At 36.5% G+C, this 19,958-nt stretch overlaps 1 protein-coding gene and 1 long non-coding RNA gene across 5 annotated transcripts in view; one reads left to right on the top strand and one right to left on the bottom strand.

The window, feature by feature from the left end:
• LOC116537405 overlaps positions 1-547 on the bottom strand; it is a 55,627-nt gene extending 55,080 nt beyond the window's left edge. Inside the window, exon 1 of the long non-coding RNA XR_004263116.1 lies at positions 316-547. This is a non-coding gene — a long non-coding RNA (uncharacterized LOC116537405). The remainder of the gene's footprint in view (positions 1-315) is intronic.
• ZNF385D (zinc finger protein 385D) overlaps positions 1-19,958 on the top strand; it is a 711,674-nt gene that overhangs the window by 578,751 nt on the left and 112,965 nt on the right. The window lies entirely within an intron of this gene.

Raw genomic sequence — 19,958 nt, 5'->3', positions numbered from 1 at the left:
TTTCCAGGACAGTCTAGCGCTGTCGCCCAGGCTGGAGTGCAATGGAGCGATCTTGACTCACTGAAACCTGCGTCTCTGGGATTCTAGCAATTCTCCTGCTTCGGCCTCCTGAGTAGCTGGGATTACAGGTGCATCACCACACCTGGCTAATTTTTGTATTTTTACTAGAAACAAGATTCATCTTGTTAGCCAGGCTGGTCTCAAACTCCGGACCTCAGGTGATCCGCCCGCTTCGGCCCCCCTAAAGTGCTGGAATTACAGGCATGAGCTACCACACCCCGGCCAACACTGAGGTTGAGTCCCCATTTCACTCACCATTTCTCGAGCTCCCACGTTGTGCGCCAATAACGATGCAGGAGTTTTCCTTAGTTCAGCTAAGACTGGGTTCTTGTCCGTCCCATGGCCAGGAAAATTTAGGCTTGGAGACGGTTTAAAGGGTGAATAAAGCTGGGTTTTATTGGGTGAAAAGGGAAAAAAAGTGGGGGAAACAGGGATCCTCTGCCAGGCCAGAGCCGCCTGCTAGAGGCTTCCCGCTGGCCCTCGCAATCCCAGGTTCACGCAGGAAAAGGAGGAGCCAGGCTCCTCCCTGCTGAACTTCCTGAGGCTACACCTCAGTGGGCAGGCGGGTTGGAGATTCTCCACGAAACTCCTCCCACCTGGCTGTTTCAGTGGCACACACCTGTAATCCCAATGCTTGAGGAGGTGGAAGACGATCACAGGCAGGCCAGGGGATTGAGACCAGCCTGAGCAATACAGCAAGACTCTATCTCTACAAAAAAATTTAAAAATTAGCTAGGCATGGTGGTGAGCACCTGTAGACCTCGGTACTTGGAAAGCAGAGGTGTGAGGATTGGTTGGGCCCAGCAGTTGGAGACTGCAGTGGGCACTGATCACAGGACAGCTCTCCAGCCTGGGAAGCCCGCTGACACCTCATCTCTGGGGGAAAAAAAAAAAAAAAAAAAAAAAAGAGGAAGAAAAGAAAACCAAAACCCAGGATTCTCTAAGATGGTTTAAGTTTCACTTCACTAAGGAGCATTTAGAAAAATTTCTACATTTTGCTAAAAATGAGTTCTAGGCTTCCTTTTCCACAGTACCTAATCTCTCCACAATGCAGGATTCGTATCCTAAGCAACTGATTCTCTAAAACCTATATATGAAAATTCCCATATTTTTAAAGAGAAGTAAATAAGTAGAATTAGACTTGAGCATGATCTAGAAACTTGTTCTTAGGATTCTGAAAGCTTGTTTCATAGATGCCTCTGAGTTTTAGTTTATTTCAAAAAGAAATTACTATTGTCAAACATCCCCAAATTTTAACTTTATGAGTGTGAATATTTCAGAGTGTACCAGCAACCTTATCACTGATGAAATCTTTATTAGCTATGGAATAAAATCCTTGATGAAAACCAGTTGCCCAGAAATTGCTAGATATATATATCTACTAAAATTATAATCAGATTTTTTTGGTATCTCTTTTACAACTGTATACATATACTAAAGTATTACGAGGCACTAACAAAACTTGTAGAAATTAAAAGTAGAAACTAGATTAGTGGTCACCAATAATTGAAAGTCTCAAAGATAAAATTTGCCCATTCCATTTCATCCGATCTAGATCCTGTTTATCAAGACTCTTGCTTCTTTTTGTTATATTTTGTTATATTTCAGCATTTAATAAATCATCAGTTTCACCATAGTCTTGAAAATTAGGACAATAGAAGGGTTTGTTCCTAGTCAGATGAGCAAATGAATTTAAGAAAAGGTAACTCATTTTAGTATCTTTTTTTGTGTAATTTGGGGTTTTGTGGCCATTCATATCCTTCCCTTCCTAACAGTTGCTATTTATTATTGTCTAATTTTTACTGAGTCCTATCATATTAATTAACTAAAGTAACTGTGAAGAATAATTTACCTTTCTCAAGTGTCTACATGGCCAAAAATTTCTCAAGGGTCTACATAGATGAAATGAACCATTCATTTTTTACCTTCTTCACACTAAAGTTACTTATTGTGATTGGTTTAAGAGTGGAAATTTGGTTTCATTCTCTGGTTAAGGGGAATGAAATTATACAAGACATGCCATAACTTACACACTGCATTTGGATTGCATTGTTAGCATTTCTTAGATGACTTATCAGAATTTGAAAAGATGAATGTATTCTTTCATATTCCAGAGATCTTTGCACAATCCAGATACTACTACATAAGAACACTGTACTTACACCCTACACTCTGGCCCAGAATCACCTTTTATGAAGCCTACCAAACCTCATTTTAAATGCAAAATACTGCCTCTGGGATCGGTAGTCTCAGTCCAAATCTGTGTTTTGATATAAATTGAATCTGATAGTGGTAAAGATTGCAGTGGTTTGGGGGAAGTCTTAGCTTGTGAGGAAGGAGCTGAAGAGAAATGGAGGCATGATATGCCATGAAAATTTAATTCTCTGTGTACATGTGATTTTCAGTGGTACTTCAAGAAATAGATCTTTTCATAATTACATATAATTACATAAGTAACATTCAGGGTATGTGGTTACTCTTTATTGGGCATAAATGAGCTTTTAAATTTCTTGTTTAGGAAATCTGTGGAGATTGATGTATGGCAAATTATTCTTATCCGGTTTATCGGGACATCAAGTTCATCTTCACAACTTTTAACCTTCTTTTAGATTCCTTTACAAATAAGGTTTCAGAAGGTAGTCTCTGAACAGGTTTTATCCATTTCCCAAGCAGAGCTTATTTTCTCTGCATCAGCGAACTTGTCATGATAATCAACTTTTTTTGTCCCAACCATCAATCACTCTTGATTACAACTGGGTAGAAGTTCTGTTCTGTTGATCAGCTCATCAGTGCACATAATATTACACCTGGAGGCCAGTACAAATCATCCCCGAGGGGAAAAGCATTTTCCTTCAAGGCTTTGTCAATGGTTTTATCATTTACATTTAGGTCTCATTGAGTTGTCATGTCTATCTTTGACTCTACCTTCTCTCTCATATAAAATATTCTACCAAAATAACTCTCAGCGTTTGCTTGATTATTTGTGCTATAGGGTTATTATTCTGCTTTTGCCTATTTAATTCAAAAAAGGAAATTATAATCTATTGTCTTCTTATTATCATAGAAAGCTTTCTCCAGCTTCTAACGAAGATATTGTAGAAATTAAATGCATATGAATTATAATTCAATGAATATTCAGTAATTCTATAAAAAGCAGTTTAGCCTATGTATTATTAGAATGTTTGCAAGTCTAATTTTGTTTATTTTTAATGGTTTCTTAAGTTAGGTTTTTGTTTTATGGTTTGGCTTGGGCTAGGGAATATTTATCTTTAATTTTCATCTTATTTTAAGTAAAACTAGCTATATTCATGGTTTAAAAAGACACTGAGAAGTAAATATTTTTAAATCAATTGCTCAAAGTCAGCTCAATTGCTCTTATGCTGTGTCTGTACTATAGAAAAATATCTTATTTCTCCAAGCCAACCCATATTTCTTAAGACAGTAGCATTATCAGAAAAGTTACTTGAGCAATGATAAAATATTATCATGGTAGGACATTTATTGGTTTCATAAAATATTTAAAATAAATATATAATTTTTGAAAACATTTAATGTATTCTGTGTATTCCATAAAGAAACTATTTTTCTCTTTCTTGTATTTTGTTGTATTTTTATCACTTTATAAAATCTGAAACAATAATTTAGAGAATCATTTTAACATTTAGAATACAAAGCATAAAGAAAACAGGCTAGCATATTAAATTACAGAATAACATGAATTTAATTAGAAATCATGTCTTTCTATTAAAAGGCCTAATTACAGAAATTAAAATTTCTTTTATGGTTGGACTGTCTATAACAGTGATACATATCTGTTTTTGATTGAAATAGACCAACTAAGAGAGTTCTGTGTTTTTATTTTCTACCAGCATTTAGATATTATTGGTTCTTAATTTAATCTGTGTAACAAAACCAGGGCAAATAACATAAATTAATGAGAAAGTGATCTATGTAGAAATATATAAGGCACACAGGACTGAATAGGAAATCCATGTTTTGAAAAGCTGAGCTAAACACTAAAAGTGGCTCACTGATGTCTCTGTGGTCTTGAATCTTCTTGGGATAGGAGTTGATCGAGTTTGTCAAGGATTGCATTATTATTCTTACGCAGGTTTAAAAATCAATATGAGCTGGGCGTGTTGGCTTCTATAATCCCAGCATTTTGGGAGATCAAGGCAGGCGGATCACCTGAGGTCAGGAGTTTGAGACCAGACTGACCAACATGGAGAAACCCCATCTCTGCTAATACAAAAATTAGCTGGGCATGGTGGCACATGCCTGTAATCCCAGCTATTCAGGAGGCTGAAGCATGAGAATTACTTGAACCCGGGAGGCAGAGATTGAAATGAGCTGAGATCACACCATTGCACTCCAGCCTGGGCAACAGAAAAAGACTTCCTCTCAAAAACAAAAACAAAACATTAACTTGAATATTTTGTTGCACCCACTCTGTTTGTTCCATATTATCAGTCCGCAAACTGGGCCTTCTCCTGAAGAGCTAGTCTTAACTAGTTCATCTCTTCTCAGACTAGAGAGACTAGGCAAATGGTTTGCCACAAGGAACTTGTCATCTTAGCCCACAGTATGATTTTTATACATGAAACAGAACTTTTAAACTTTAAGTATGATTTTTATACATGAAACAGAACTTTTAAACTTTAGCCACAGTGTATGACCTAATGCTTGACTTTGAATAAGCCCAACGTAAGTGGCAAAGTTTGTTTATTTATAAAACACTCAGATTGACTGCAAAATGTATTTACGTATTTACCTGTAGACAGTTTGATATGAAATGATAAATCTTTAGTTTAAATAAATAACTTAAAGAAGGGTTTCCCTTCCCCCACTCCATGCCCCCAACCACAGTTTTTCCCCTCTGGAGATATGGAAATATCCAGTTCATGTTGCAATTCTATTAGCACATTACATGTTGGCAGAACATTTGATGCAGATTTAGGAAGTATCACAGTGGTGGTGGGATCCAGTTTCTAAAATTTTGACCGTGCTGTCTCCTCGAACTTGAAAAAAGTTGCCAATATTTAAAATAAAAAATGCCAAGGATTGAAATCTCAGTGGAAGCAGAGACTCCACCAAAGCTATTTCATGTACAGAACCAAGTTTCTTTTGTTTTTAAACAATCTCCTAGTTCACTAAAGAGCGTAAAAGAGTGAAAGTTAACATGTCACACAATCCATCCTGTCTCACGAAGAGAGATACATTCTCTCAAAAAGGGTTCCCAATTCTGCTTCACAGAAGAAATGTTTCTGTATCTGGAAATGGAGGAAGGGAGTAAGTTATCAATATAGACCTCCAGATGACCCCCATATTGGTATCTACATCCGATTTTCTCCCTCAACTCCATAATCAAATATTTGCCTGCACCCTCAATATCTGCACTTGGTTACCTAATGGATTCCTCATACCTAATAGCTCCAAAACTAAAGGCCATAGCTCAGTCCTCCAAAGCCAGACAATATTCCTCTTATAATGGCAACTCCAACCCTCTGGTTCCTCTGGCTAAACATATTGGAGTCGTTCTAACTCTTATTTCACATGCTAGATTCAATCCTACACAATGTTAGATATACCTCTGAAATATATCTGGAATCTGACTGCTTCTCACCACCTTCATACCACCCCTCTGGTCCAAGCCACCACTGTCTCTCATCTGTATTATAGTAAAATTCTTCGTAATCATTCTCCCTGCTTCTACTCCTTGTGCTCATCATTTTAAAAATATAAACCAAGATCAGGTGCCTTTTCTGTCGAAAATCTTCTAATGGTGCTGCATTTCATTTAGATTAAAAGGCAGAATCCTTAGATTTCAGAGGCCATACAGTTTTATGAAACATGGCCTCTGGAAACCTTTTGTGCTTCACCTTCTCCCCCTGCCCGCCTCACTCACTTCCCTTCAGCCTCACTGGCCTCCTGACCAGGTCCAAGACTATGTAAGGCACTGATCTTGGGTGTGATATCTAAGAGGGTGCTATAAAAACTCAGTAATCTAGACAAATAATATTTTAATTAAATATTTAAAAGATAAGATTAGGAAACTGTGGCCTGTGAGATAGCTGCCTGTTTTTGTAAAGAAAATTTTATTATAATCAGGTGAGTAAGACAGGGTTGTAGTGCTAGCACAGGATCAGAGCCTGTCTTTTTTAAAAAAATGTTGGGCTGGGCGCTGTGGCTCATGCCTGTATTCCCAGCACTTTGGGAGGCCGAGGCAAGTGAATCACCTGAGGTCAGGAGTTTGAGACCAGCCTGGCCAACATGGTGAAACCCAGTCTCTACTAAAAATACAAAAAATAGCTGGGTGTGGTGGCAGGTGCCTGAATCCCAGCTACTCGAGAGGCTGAGGCAGGAGAATCACTTGGACCCGGGAGGCAGAGTTTGCAGTGAGTCGAGATCACACCACTGCATTCCAGCCTGGGTAAGACAGTGAGACATCTTCTCAAAAAAAAAAAAAAAAAAAAAAGTTGATTTTTTTAAACTATAGCATTAAAATGTTATTCATCCTGATTATTTAGTTTTTTAGTATCCCTGAAATTTTGCTTCTTAGACAAGTGCTACATTAACCTCAGTGTAGTCATGACTCTGTCCTGGAGTGCACCGGGCTCACTCTTTCCTCCAGGCCTTTGCACTGACTCTGCTCTCTACCTGGAACACCCCTTCCTCCTGTTTCTGCCTGCTTTGCTTCTTCAAGCTCTACTGAAGTATCATCATCTCTTGATGCTTATACTGGTCACTGTATTTAAGATTTTAACCCCTATCATCCCTACTTTCCTTAGCTGATGGATTTTCTCCTAAGCACCGATCACCTTTTAATATTCTATATAATTTAATTATTTATTATGTATATTGCCCAGCTCCAATTAGAAGGTAAGCTCTATCAGGGCAAAGATTTTTGCCCATTTTGTTCACTGTTCTATTCCAGTATTAGAGCATTGCTTGGTATATAGTGCTTAATAAATACTAATTAAATGCATAAATTAATGACCAAATAAATATCATAATGCTTGCCAGTTATATACATGCAAGCCTTCTTTTATTTAAGCTCTAAAATATTTCTGCCCTCTCCAAGTTGGGCTTCTTCCTCTTTCCAACTCAAACCATAAAAGTCTACACCCCATGACAATAAATGGAGACATTCTCAGGAGAAATAGGAGAAGATATCTTTGCCCCAATTCAAACTTGGTGAGGGAACATGGTCTTCCTCCTGTGGGCTTACTCCATTTCCTGACATCATAATATTTTGTCTGGTCATGGACATTAGATAGTTTTATAGTGGAGCCAGGCTTTTCTTGCTTTCTTAGCACTAAACATATTGCTAGGGTCCTCCATTACCTACTTCATCAACAAATAAGATGAATACCTGATAAGATCAATGCCCAATTGTCAGCTAGGAAAATAGTAAAATGAAAGAGAAGTGTACTTTTTTCCCAAATAAGTTGTTACTGTTTAATCATTAAGAAATGTTTGGATTATCAAAGTCTTTGGCAGTGCCTAACCTTGTAGAATATAGGTGAATAGTTGTTAAAGATAATAGATCCAGCTCTGCATTCTTGTTATGATTGTGGGGAATCCAGAATATTTTCCTCATCCCAGTTGAAGACCCACTTTCTCTACCACAGACTCATGCAGATTAGTAATGTAGACAGTTGTGTATTTAAGAAAACTGGGAGGCTGGGCGCGGTGGCTCAAGCCTGTAATCCCAGCACTTTGGGAGGCCGAGGCGGGTGGATCACGAGGTCAAGAGATCGAGACCATCCTGGTCAACATGGTGAAACCCCGTCTCTACTAAAAATACAAAAAATTAGCTGGGCATGGTGGCGTGTGCCTGTAATCCCAGCGACTCAGGAGGCTGAGGCAGGAGAATTGCCTGAACCCGGGAGGCGGAGGTTGCGGTGAGCCGAGATCGCGCCATTGCACTCCAGCCTGGGTAACAAGAGTGAAACTCCGTCTCAAAAAAAAAAAAAAAAAAAAAAAAAAAAAGAAAACTGGGAGTGACTAGTGATGGGATCCGAGGGAAGCAAGACCTAGAAATAAGTATGGTTAGACAAATCTTTTTGTTTTTCCCTTTGTGCAGGTTGGCTCATGTGTAGGCTGGCTCAGTGGGCACATGTGAAAGTGGCTAATTAGATCTGTGTCATGGTTTAAGAGAGCTTCTAGACTAATATTCATAGTTAAATTATGTAGAAAAATTCATCTGCTGTACACAAAGAGCGGTGCTGAAAAAATGAAAAAAAAAAATCCCTAAGTAGGTGTATCTCCCTATTTCTAATCCTTTACTCATGGGAGCAATTTTCTCTTATTCTGATAATTCTTCAGATGTGTTTGAAGTTACACAATTATCATTCTCTATGCCTAACAAAACAGGAGCCAATAGAGATGTACATTTTTCTATTGCCTTAACTCTAGCAATTACTATGTGATGAGATCTTTGTAGATATTGCTCAAAGCCTAGGTTTCTTCAGTAAGCAACTTCCTAGTAACCAGGACTGAGTATTTTCTAAGATTTCATTCAACTAAAAAGAGGAGGATCAAAGGTATTGAAAGATTCAGTGAATTCTTCATGTATTAGGTATGCTAGAAGGTCACTGTCAGCTGGCAGTTAGATGAATAAAAGGGGGGGAAAGGCTTTATCAACTTTAATTGATCATTCATACCTAGAATAACATGATTCTTTAGAAGTAAGATCAATGGTAGGTGCTGACATTGCTACTTCCCTGGCATCACAAAGAATTCTAGGCAAATTGTTATATTGTTGCAATGTTCTTTAGATGATTTACACTACACTTAGTACAGTCCTAAATGCTAAGAAGATATTATATTCCTGTTGCTGTGTTCTTTAGGCGATTTAGACTACAGTTAGTGCAGTCCTAAATACTAAGAGAACATTATCTGAAACTTATTACAGTGTTTCTTGTGATCTCAATTTTACTTATGTAGAAAAGAGAGTTGAGACAGATTTTAAACACCTGGACGACTTTCTTTCCATAGACCTCCAATAACCCCTGTAAGGACAATTGCTCAAATGAAAACAAACACAAGTGGCAGCTAAATATTTCTTCCTCCACAATACCAGAGGACATCAGAGTGTCTTTCATGAACTGTTGCTTCAAAAGCCATCCATCACTAGCAACAGTTTTCCCATAGATTAAGGACTGGATTTGCATTCTAAATGATTTCTTCCAACAGCTGCTGTCAGATAACTTGGCTGTAAGTTAAGAGTTTGCATTTGATCAGCTGCCAGTGAAGATCATAAAATTCAGCTTGGCAACAGAATTTAGGAAAAGAGGTCTCCTCAGCCCAGCTGTGCTTACCAGAGTTAGCAGCATGCGTGAAAGCACTACTCCAGCTCTCTGCTTTTCCGGTCAGCTTGGGAGTGATTTGCCACTGATTGAAGTTCAGTCTAGTTCCAATTTTTTTGTGTGTGAAGAACTGAACCACCTTTTTGTTCACTATTTGGGGTGTGTGTGTGGTGGCGATTATATTAAGTCAGCTACAGTAGACATCTTAGAGTGTTGATGGAACAATCTGTTCAAATCTGTGGGTTATCATTTGGTAAATTATAGCGATGAATGTTTCAGTTTCACACCTAGTCTACACTGCAAGTTCAGATGATAAAGGAGTTCTTTTCCAGGTTACTATTTGTTCCAGCTTTATGAAATGGAAAGACTAAAGAACTTGGATTAGGTCATTTCTAGTCTTAACACTTATTTGATGAGTGACTTTGAGTAAGTTAATTTTTTTAACTTCTGTGAGTCTCAATCTCTTGTATAATGAAGATGATCGTACTACCGTATAAGCTGGCTCTCAAGACTAAAGAAGGGTATCGTAAGCAAAGCAGCAGAGTCACAGTAAGTATTCAGTGTTAATTTACTTTCCTCTTCATATTTGACACTGGCATCAAAATAGGAAAATTGTTCATAGTTACTATCTTTCTAAATCACAAATTAGGTGACTGTGGCAGAGATTGCTAGATGTCTGATACTTCTGTCTTGAATAATATAATTGAATGTTAATTGGGCTCTGGCAATATATTCTATCCTTTTGGTTAATTTAACTCTTCTTTACAGTAGAGATTTGAGCATGCAAATCCATTAAGTAATCTTTTAAAAATATAGATAGATGATATAAATTAATTCTGGGAGCAATTTACAATTCTATTTTGTAACTGATGGATTGATTTTGGGTTTTCTCTCTCTTCCTTTCTAATCCTAAGCCACAACATCTTGGATAATAAATTCAGGCTTGATGTAACATTTTTCAAAAATGGTATTGATTGAATTGCTGTTCAGTTATCTAACAGTTGGCATTTTGAGTCAAATAGATGGATAACAAATGCACAGCTATAGTTATACATTAAACTTATATGCCATCGACAGTCACCAAAGGTTTTAGTTCTATAGGATTAATGGAACATTGCTAGAGTTCAAATACTGAGTGCACCAAAAGATACTCAGAGAGAATTGACCTTTATTTTCAAATAAGAAAGTTAGCCTGGGCAAAAAAACTAAAAAATAATAAAAAGGCATTTTCTAAATGTTAAGCAATCACTTATTACTTGTGGTTTTCTACATGGGGAAAACTTTCTTGTGTCAGCAGTTCGTTCGACAGGCCAATGATGAAGTGACTTCCTCTGCTCATGTTAAATGGTGAAGTGCTTATTTCCCAGTCCATTGGGATGATTTAGAGCTGCAGCCTACAGGGCGAGGGCCACCTGCTCTTTCACTCACTGGTGATTTGGTAGTACATCAGTAATTTCAGGGACCTGTGATGGCTCGTGGCCTTGTTTGTCACTGTAGCTTTATGCATAACTTGTCAATTTACGGCAGTGATTATATATCCATCTTCACGGAATACATACCCAGGATTTGAATTACAAGATATTTAACTCTCAGACTTCTGGATCTGTGTGAAGCAGTTGCACAACTCTCTAAAATCAGAGGCAAGTGATATTTTGGAGTGCCAGATGATGAATTTTAGAGGCTATTTGTCTTTGTAAAATCCTTTGATTTACTACCTTAAGTGTGTTTTTTAAATACAACAGTACCTAGAATAGAATTTGGCCATCATAGGCATTTAGGAAGTGCTGAATGAACTCATTTAGGAAGTGCTGAATGAACTCAAGATATGCTAAAATGAATCGGTGAGAGATAAACAGAAATATGATATGTAACCCTGGAAGTTACTAGATCTGGGGTTTTTTTGGGGAAATATTACTCAGCATATTATATTATGGACAACTGAAATACATACACTTTTGTGCAAATGCGGCCTGCATTTAGTTCAATTATAGGGTACAGATGGTTTTCTTTTTAATTATTTTTTACAAAGCTTTGAAAATTTACATTGGAGACAACCAGAAGAAAACCCAAATGTTCCATTATTAAAGAGTATCTTGAAATCTAATTATCAGAAATCTATATTCAGCTAAATGTGATATTGAATAAACCAAATGTTTGCAATTTATATAATTCATCACTCAGTATTTTCCTGCCCATATTCATCTTTTCAGGTACCTTTTCTCCCCCACTATCGATATATTACAATGGGCTTATAAAATTGCTATTTTGTTGAACAAATAATAAGGGTTTATTATATAACAATGCAGAAATCTAAAGGTAAGATGGTTCCAGGGTTATTTTACCAGCTCATGATCTCAGCAAGGACCAAAATTCATTCTTGTCATCCTTTTGTTCTTCCTCCCCAAATTCTAAACCTTCCCTCATGGGTGAAAGATGGTTGCAGCAGTCCTTGATATCACAGGCAGACCTAACCACATCCAAAGGAAGAGGTGCATTATCTCCCATGACTGGCTCTCTCTCTCTCTCTCTCTCTCTCTCTCTCTCTCTCTCTCTGTCTCTCTGTCTCTCTTTCAACTTTGTTTTTAGAGCAGTTTGAGGCTCGCAGTAATATTAAGCAGAAGATACAGAGATTTCTCATTTACCTTCTGCCCCCAAATCTATGTAGCCTTCCCCATTACCAATATTCCCCACTAGAATGGTACATTTGTTTCAACTGATGTACCTACAAGGCCACATCATTATTATCAAAGTCTGCAATTAACTTTAGGGGTCATGATTGGTGTTGCATATTCTCTGGGTCTGAACAGATTTATAATAATATTTGTTACAGTATTATACAGAATAGCTTCACTGCCTTTGACATTCTCTGTGTTCCATCTATTTATCCTTTCTTCCAAGTAACCCTTGGCAGCCTGTAATCTTTTTACTGTCTTCATAGTTTTGTCTTTTCCAGAATGTCATGAAGTTGGACTCAAAGAGTATGTAGCTTTCTCAGATTGGCTTCTTCCACTTAGTAATACGCATCTAAGATTCTTCTATGACTTTTAAGGGCTTGACAGCTCATTACTTTTTAGCATTGAATAATTTTCCATTATGTGGATGTAACAGTTTGCTTCTCTAGTCAAATACTGAAGGACAACTCGGTTGTTTCTAATTTTTGGCAATTGTGAATAAAGCTGCTATAAATTTCTATATGAAAGTTTTTTTCTTCCTTGGAGATAAGTTTGTATCTCCTTTGAGTTAAATACCAGAGAACATGATTGTTGCCTTGTATGGTAAGAGTGTGTTTAGTTTTGTAAGCAATTGCCAAACTGTTTTCCAATGTGGCTGTTACATTTTTCATTTCTACCAACAATGAATGAGAGTTTCTGTTTCTTCACATCCTTGCCAGCATTTCATGTTGCTAGTGTTCTGAATTTTGACCATTCTGATAGGTGCACAATAATAGCTCTTTAATTTGCCTTTTTTAAAAAAAGCGTTAAATGGCAATGTAGAAATTCCCTAAAAGTATTATAATCTGTACCAAGATTGCTCTAGGTATCATAATATTAACAGCTTCCTGGGTAATGATATCTATAACTATTATGTATTATGAGCTTAATGTTTTAAAATTCACTGTTTTCTTTAATCCTTGTGGTTGTCAAGTGTGGGTCTCGGGTCAACTTTTTTTTCTTTTGGTTTGTTTTTTCGCCACTACAGCCCTAAGATTTAACACAGTGTTTAAACATGGGATGGATTCTAACAACATCTGATCTAAGAATGAGTGCGCAAATCAACATGGATTGTTTTTTCTGCTGTTCTCTTGGTCTTCTAACACCCTAGGACATGGTTCCCTTTGTGCTTGTCTCAGAGGCGGTGCTCAGTCATCTTCTTCCTTCTTCTTTTGGTTTAGATAGACATAGAGCACTGATGGGCACTGTTAGATTGCACATCCTTTAGTCTCTGGAGTGAAGACTTCAAAACTTTCTAGTTCCTTAGAATGACACTTCTACGAAACAAATTTGTTTTAATCATGCTGAAGGTCTCTTCTAATATAATGCTTGTAAGTTATTGTGAAAACACCCTCAGTATGTTTCTTCCCACCTTCCTGAGACTACTAGTATTTTCTCCTCCCAGTAGCTTAATCCAAAGCTGATTGGAAGCAAGTAGTTAAGGTTTCCCAAAGGGCATGAATTCGGGAGTTGGGTAGAGAAAAATTATTCCTTCCACAAAAAGCTTGTAATGTGATACAGTAAGTAAATCAAAGACCCAGGATGGAGACTCCATTTCTTCTCCCTAAAATGTAGTCTTTGCTCAAGGCACCAAAACTGGGCTTCTCTAATCTGATCCTCACAAAGCACCACAACTCTTCCATGTAGCAATTCAGGAATCCAGGACCTTCCATCTCGTGTTTTAATATCTTTAATGGGGAGCTTCCAAGATTGTTGTGTTTGTCTGCATCAAGCAAGCAGAAAGGAAAGAGCTAGGAAAAGGACACTTAGGAATTTTAGTGCATCAGGGCTGGGCATGTTGCAGATCCTGTTCACTGGCACTTATTGTCTATCGCTCGGTCATGTAGCCACTGAACTGTAGGAGAAGTGTAGTCTGGCTTTGTGTCAAGGAAAAAGAAATGAGTTTATTTGATATGCCCCTGATATTGTGCCCCATGACTGGTTAGAATATTCTACCCCCTTTTTTTTTCTATTTACTTTCTGGTGTGAAAGAAGGTAGGAATTGTACTCTATCAGAAAAGTACTTCTATTTTATCTTCTCTCCTTTTTCTGGTTCTATTTTTCATTCTGAAGAATATCTGTATTTAAGACAGAAATATCTGAGAAATTTTTCATGGTGCAATGAATTTTGGAGACAGGGAGACCTGGTTTCAAATCCTGCCTCTGTCGTTTACTACTTGTGAACCTTGGGAAGTTTCTTAAACATTGTGATCCTTAGTTTCCTCACTTTTGAAATGGACATAATAAAATCCAACTTGGAGGAAAAGTATGAATTTTATATAAAGTCATTTGAATAATACATAAAATATATTCTTTGGAAAACATTTGGAAGCCATTATTAGGATATCTTTATGCTCTTTAGTGCTCACCTAACACGAAAAGGATTTGTATTAGTTATGTTAACACACAGCTGCAATCACAGATATGCCCTAAACTGGAGGGGCTTAGAAGAAATAGTTTATTTTTCTTTTACATAGTTTTTCTGCAGTGAGCATTCTGGTTGTCAGGCAGTTCTGCTCTGTGAGGTTTTGGTGATTTAGCAAGTCATGGCCATTACAGACATTAGGGATATTGAAGACCAGAGGAAAGCTAATCTTAAAATACTAATCTGTGGAGGAAAGCCTAAAGTTAATGATATTTCTATGGATAATGAACATTTGACTCCTCTATAGTCTTTAACAAATTACTTTAAAGATAACCAATAAATCATTCTATTCAGTAATTTGATGATAACCTTACTATTAATATTTTAAGGATAGAAAAAAATTCATACTGGAGGTGAAATGAATTATGTTTGGTATATAAAGTTAGTGGCCTAGTTGAGAGCTGTACCTTCATGTTTATAGCTTGTTTCTAAGTACACGAAGGTATAGCACTTCTCCCTAAGAATGGTAACCATTGTGAGGATGTAAACCAAGAAATCTTGGTCAAATGGAGAAATGTTGAAGACGGTGGTTGATGTAACAGTATGAACAGTGTGATTCATTTTTTTGTACAATAATATGTAATTATCATTTAACAAATAAATATTGAGCACCTACTATGTGTCTACTGATAGAAAAAAATCTCTGAAAGAATTAACACTGGATAACTAGTTTATAAGTTATTTTATATTATACCTTTTTCTTATTTGCACTTTTAAGATTTTCTACATCATGGCTTTTTTTAAAGCGTGAAAGTATTTAACATAACTCATTAATGTTATTAACGATATTACCTCATCTTTGTGCTTTTCTAAATGACAGAATAAAATGCAGGTCTGTTTCCAGATACTCATTTATAATATGGAAATACATATTAGTAGTACTAAATAAGATAATAGTACTCAGTTCAGAACAATCGTGTCAGATGGTTGAAGTTTGCTTCTGGAAGCCAATCCAATTAGCTAATTCATGACCAAGCATTAAGATCCTTTATTTCCTTTCCAAAATCTATTGTCTTCAAAATCTATTGTTCCAGTGAATAGATTAGCATTAAATTGTCCTGTCTTGTGTGACAGTTACCAATAATATACATGTTGCAAAATCTAATGGACACTTCCACGCCCTCCTATCTGTTAACAGCAGCAGCAGTCAGTAGTGACAGGCATTCCCTTCCAGATGCTCTTATCACTCTTGCTTCCATGATACTAGATTTTTTGAGTTTTAGCCTGTCTCCATGGCTGCATGTTCTACATCTCCTTTTCTCGCACCACTTTTGCAATTTTTTATACACACACGCGCACACACACACACCTATAGAGAGAGCTATGTCACAGGGCAGGAACATTTGCTGCATATATAAATACTTAATTAAACAAATATATAAACAAATTTAGTCTTCAATGCAGAAGAGTGACACTTGAACTAATAATTCAATTTTTAGGAACTGGGAGAGCCATGAGAAGAGGAACCTGTGAATCCCTTCTGCTTAGAAATTTGCAGGACCAGCCCTGCAAATGTGAAAACACAACTATAGACCAACAAGTTTAAGGAGTAGGGGCTCTACAATTCCTAAAACTAAATTTTGGAATAATTTTATAAACTTCATGCTTGATTTCTCTTAGTTTCCATGCAGCTTGAATCATTGAATCATCCTTGAAGTTCTTTTGTTGTTTTAACACATTAAATTAGCTAATTACAGCTGAATATGTAGTGGAAAATAGCATCTGTTTACAGTGTAATAATATAAAAATTACTTACCAGTAACAGAATAAGGAGCAATTTGCAAAAGCTAATCATATTTGTGCACTTGTCTGCAAAAAGTAAATTGTTAATATATGCCCAAGGGGGAAAAATAATCACTTGCTGGTTTAGAAAGTGAAAGCAGTGATATTAACAAACATCACTTAGACAACTGCTGTATTTAAGACTGGAATGTCTCAACTTGTCATAAAACATAGACGTTTATTAATTTTTTTACTAGCTTTGACAATAGTAAATAAAACAATTTGGAGACTAATATATCATAGAAAACCAAACGGTCTATCATTTTTTTAAATATCTACAGTCAAAATTTTAATAATTCTTACTTAGAGAAAACTTTTTTCTTATTCAGTGCTAATAGCAAATGCCATTGGGAAAAAAAAAAACACACAAATCCCAAATTCAGTCTCCATTTGGCATTTTTTCCTCAAATCATAGAATTTGAGGAAAATTTTCAGTTTCTAAATTGACCTCTTAAAGGAGGTCAATTTAGAAACTGAAAATTAATATCTGAAAATATTGAAAACAATATAGAGTAGAATCTTAGAAATCTCACTGAGTTGCAGCTTTTTGTTTGTTTCTCCACATTTAGAAGCCGGGGGTGCTTACATTTTATAATTATTGAGACTTTTAAATGATATATTTATAAAATTTTTAAAAATACGTGATTTATTGAATGGACCATTTTTTTTCGGTGGTTGTACTAGACAGCAATGAATGGCACATTCAAAAGTAAGATCAGGCAGTGGTAGTGGTAGTGGGATGGTTTTCCCTCTATATTTATCAGGGAGTAAAAGAATTCTTTATGGGGTTAATCTTTGAATTCCCTTTCTCTAGATGCCAGGGTGAAACCTATTCAAAAGGAGTCTTAGTTCAGATATGTTAATAACATTCATTAAGACACAGCTCTCTTTTATATCTAGTCAGCCTTGATTAATACCCCCATCCTGCCTTCCTGCTTTTGACCTCCCCTTTATAAGGCTTCCGTAAATGTTAATTCCATCCACTACAATTTTAACTCTGGGAGAATAACCTTACTGCCAGGTTTGGAGGACACCTTATTGCAGCCTTCTATAGTTGGACTTTACCAATCCCCATTTTGCTGTTCTAGTGACAGGACTTTCACCCTTATGAATTTAGCCTCTAGAGATCAAATTCTGAGAGATGATTTTCTAAAAACAGAAAGAAATATGTTAACTTTCTAGTTAACTTACTTTAGTGTGAGGATGAAAAGGAAATGATTCATTCTTTGTCTGGAACTTTAAGATCTTAAGCACTTTAAGAAAAGACTTAAAGGCTTTTTTAAAGCTAAGTGATGATACATACTTTAGTCCAATGAAGAATTTGGAAATATATTGTCCCATAAATGGTCAGTTGGAGTCTTAGTTCACTCATTTAAATGTTGCAGGTGATAAAGGATTGTGTTTCAGTGGTTAAACAGGAAACTACCTTTTATTTGTCTTTCAAATGACATTTCCCAGTGGCTTCAGTTACCATCTGTTGCTGATTAATTTCCCAATTTAGCTACAGCCTAGAATTCATCTCTAATCTCCAGGAGGCATAGCTACAGAGCCCACATTTTACTTGGGTGTTTTTAAGGTTCGTTAAACTCAACATATCCTAACCCAACTCCTGTTCTTCCTCCACACCTTGGGACGTCTTTGAATATCAACCATTCTAGGAAATGAAACCTCCAACCTTGCATTTGCAAGAGGGAGAAACCTGCCAGGGATCTTTGAGACCACCCCTCAAAATTCACCATCAATTCTGAAAATTTTTAATTTACATACTAGCCAAATGATTACACTAATTTCTCTGTTTTCACTGTCATATTAAATTCTTAGATGTGACCATCTCTTACTTGTGCCACTATAATGATATTTTTATTTTCCACTCCTTCCCCAGTTTTGCCCTCCTCTTTTCATCTAGACTCCGTGCCCATGCCAGAGCGATGTCATACAAATGCAAACATGTTTTCTTTTTAAAAATACATTTACACAGCCTTCCATATGAACAGAATAAAGAAAATAATCTTTAAATGAACCTACAAACTTTGTGCAAGAGCTGACTTCTGCCCCCATCTTCTGCTTTATATTCCCAAGGGTACTTCTTAATGTCTGAAAGCTTCACATTTGGGGATTAAAAAAAAAACATTGCATAGTCTTTTATATTTTGTGTAGCATATCAGCATAAGTTTATTGCAGTAGGTACTGAAAAATTGAAGATCTTCAGATAGAATGATGCTCTCAATATTATTTAACCCATTTATGGGCCTGTGATAGACTCGGTGGAATTATATGAGTTAATTGTTCCAGAAATCAATAATAATTCCTATGCGTTATTTAGTCTTATGTCCTCTGCAGGATAAGCCACTATAACGTCACATAATAAGGTTATAATAAGGCTTTTTATCATTGTTCACTCTCTTTTGGGTTGAGAAAAGGAGCTGTAATTGTGGTTTCTGGAGTTAGTCAGACTTCTGCATGAGTTATCTTCTGTTCGTACTCTGTGGTTAAGCTGCCCTAGCTCTTAGATTCTCAAACCACCCATCTAGAAAATTCCCATGATAGTTGCAATTCCCTCAGAGGCTTTTAAAAGGAATAAGTGAGAATATTCATATCACTTATTCATTTACTTATTCCACGTGAAATATTCATATCAAGCCTTCAGCTCACTACCTGACACGTTGGAGGGTTCCATAAATGCCTCACACAAACATCCACTTTGTGACAGAATAGCAGCATCTCCTTAACAAATGTATGACACACTGAACTCTTCCTCCAAGAATAACCCTGGGAAAAATTCCTCTGACCAAAATTCTACCAAGTACAACTAAATACTACTGGGGGATAGTGTGCAGTTAGCACCTAACTTAACACTAAACTCTTTGGATTAGAACTTTCTTGCTGACACAACTCACCTATACCTGACTGCATGGCCAGACAGAAAACATAAACGAAAGTTTTTTCTTAATGCAATAGGAAAAATTTTGGCACAAAAAGAAATTAGGTATGTGTACATGTCCAGATAATTCAGGCTTCCAAAGTCATTGTCACTGTCTCTTCCCAGCTTACCCTCCTTCCCTCCCTCCAAGAGTTATCTTGTCCCCAAATCACTTCTGTTTGCACTTTTGGTTGTACAAAAGTTAAAGCAAAAGCAGTGCTTTCTATGGGCCTACCAAATGTTTTTCTAAGTCTGGAAGAAAAGCATTATTTAAGAAGTTGGATGATTTCCCCAGTTTTGCATATAAAATGTCCCACTTCAGATCGTTTTGGTCCTTTTGGTCACAGAGGTGTCCTGAAGTGGGGTCAGTTTGTCCATTTTTTCTTATTTAAAATATTTTTTTCCTTTTTTCCCCAAGACCATAATTTTCATAAAAGCACAGTTTATTCATAATTTTCATCCATTTCTAGAATTTCAGCCCAGGCACCAAATTGATTTATACAGAAGAACATTCATTTTCCTTTATTTTGGCCAAAAGTTGGTATTTATTCTCATTATAGGGCCCTCTTCTATCCTAAGACACCATATATACTTTGACATAATTTATCTCATTGAATTTGGGGAAGCTCTTGCCAATTATTCTAAGGGCTGGTGCCTTTTCCTTTTAATTTACTATGTATTCTTTATGTAACTGAAAGATTAACCCCTTTGCAAAGGAGTTACACATTTTTATGTGATATTTTTTCAAA

This window comes from Sapajus apella, unplaced genomic scaffold (assembly GCF_009761245.1).
Source record: "Sapajus apella isolate SASKATOON/1434 unplaced genomic scaffold, GSC_monkey_1.0 scaffold4, whole genome shotgun sequence".
NCBI classification, from domain to species: domain Eukaryota; kingdom Metazoa; phylum Chordata; class Mammalia; order Primates; family Cebidae; genus Sapajus; species Sapajus apella.
This window is presented reverse-complemented; position numbering and strand designations above follow the sequence as displayed.